Genomic DNA, 2490 nt, shown 5'->3' with positions numbered 1-2490 from the left:
CCGTCCTGTCCTATCCTATCCTATCCTGTCTTGTCCTGGTCTGTCCTATCCTGTCCTATCCTATCCCGTCCTGTTCTGTCCTGTCCTATCCTATCCTGTCCTGTCCTATCCTGCCCTGTCCTGCCCTATTCATGTCTCATCCTAATCTATACTTTCCTAACTTTCCTGCTGTCCTATTTTGTCCAATCTGTGGTATAGGTTTGGACAAGACAGGACAGCACTGTCTAATTCTTTCCTGTCGTGTTCTGTAAAGTGGATCCATACTCTACTGTAGTAAACACAATGCACTGTATGATGACTTCTCTGTTCCCACCAATGTTGTACATTAAAACATTTAGATGATCACATGAAACAAAAACAGAAACAAAAAATATTAAGAGTTTGGCAAAACATATCAAGTTATTATTTAACAATTTGAATTTGCTTCATCTGGACTGTGTGGGTGTGGTTTGATCAGATTGGATTGAAGGAAAACCCCACAACTGTCATCAGGTTTTGATTTCAATATTGCTAAATATTGATTGATGCATGCATGTTGGTTCACCTTCTGCGTCTGAGCTCTGCCTACAAATTGAACTGGTTCAAACTTTGGCAGCAAACAATGTCTTTATTTACAAGCCTTTTGCATATTAAAGGAAGTAAATAAAGAAAATAGGATTTCAAAGTTCATATATTGTGAATGTAGCTTGAGAGAACTTCTTGTTTCTAATACATTTTGTAATGTGTTCAGCCATATGTCAAGGTCACACCTCAGCAGTGGCATCAGCCCTCCTCTGGAACAAAAACAGATCAAAGTTCTCCCCGTCCTCTCTGACTGCCATCCTCCCACTGCTTCATTGACTCAACCACTGAGCAGAATCTACACTGATGGCACCCAGTGGAACTCCAGCATGCAGCTGGAAGAGCAGTGAGAGAGGAAGTGTGTGTGTGTGTGTGTGTGTGTGTGTGTGTGTGTGTGTGTGTGTGTGTGTGTGTGTGTGTGTGTGTGTGTGTGTGTGTGTGTGTGTGTGCGAGGGAGTGAGACAGAAACAGAGGATTCATATGAGTGTTCATGTCACACAGTCCAGAGCCTGGAGATATTTACGTCACTGATGGAAGGATGGGGGGGGGGGGGGAGGTTTTGGCTGCTCCCACTGTCTCATGCAGGTAACATCTGTCTTCAACGGCTGAGACCCTCATACCTAATATTCACACATAGCTGACAATAACACATAGACAAGAATACAACACAGCCCTCCTCTGTTTGTCCCTGTTGTAAATTTCCCCATTGCGTGACTAATAAAGGATTATCTTATTTTATCTTAAACAAATGTAACCTCAGCCTACAAACTGCACTCTTCTGCATTCTTCGCATCACATCTTATGACGTCAGGAAGCGTCAGAACAAACCTGAGCAGTAGATGAAGAGCCTTCGCTTTGTGAGTCAGCGCTCTCTTTTTATCACCACGGTGCAAAATGACTCCTGCATTACTGCTGCAGCTTCCGCTAAGCAGAGGTCAATCACATAATTGCCTTTACGCTCACTCGTAAATAATTCTGCCTTCACATTTGAATATACGACTTCCCGACTCAGGCGTTGCACACGACCATGTGCTCGGGCCAGTGGGGGCTTCAGAAGTAATTTTGTATGCTCAAGATTAGTTGTTTTAATGAACTATGAAATCTTTATCAACAATGAATGTTATCAGAATGTTGCAGTCAATACTTACTTTCAACCTTAAGAATTAACAATGTTTTAAAAAACAATATCTGGGTCTGACGCAAGTGAGTTTTCATGATTAAGAAATGAAAATTGGTCAATAGGAGCTTTAAATCAGCATAAATCAGCAGAGAAACATGAAGATAAAAGTTAAATTTACTGCTTCTATGTAACAGCCACAAAATACCAAACAATAGTGATTCAGTGGAAAATATTTCACAGTTGCTTTTAAAGTTTTACAGCAAACAATCGCAGACAAAAAAAGAATAAATCTGCCTTCCAAAGATGAAAGGTACTTCAGGAAAAGGGATGGAAAGAGATGTAACTGTGATGCTTTCAGATGGATGTTTATTCAATGCAGTCCACATTTTATATTTGTATGTAATATAAAGCATGGGACAGAGATTACAATGACGTGCCAGCTTCAACAAATATGCAGTTTTTGAAAGAAAGTTGTTTATTTGGGACACAAACAATCAAACACAGATAATAGCGTGTGTTTGTTTAAAGGCACTAGCATTGGTCTATTGCTATATATCACTGCCTTTCGCTAATATACAAGTACTTTGGGTTTTTGATGGAGAACATTGATTGTAGATTGCAGATTATCAGCTTAATGCAGAGCTTATTGCAGTATTATAGCTACTTTTGTCAACTTAATCAAAATCTGTTTCCACTCCTCTGGCCTCAAGCCCTTCATTTTAGGGTCGAGCAGCTGCATGCTGCAGAGCAACCTGAGAAACCAGAGCGCTCCAAACTGGGGGTAGAGGTGAGTGGAGGACAATACCAGT

Source organism: Melanostigma gelatinosum (genome assembly GCF_949748355.1).
Source record: "Melanostigma gelatinosum genome assembly, chromosome: 12".
NCBI lineage: Eukaryota > Metazoa > Chordata > Actinopteri > Perciformes > Zoarcidae > Melanostigma > Melanostigma gelatinosum.
The sequence above is the reverse complement of the archived record's forward strand: the minus strand, read 5'-3'. Positions refer to the sequence as shown.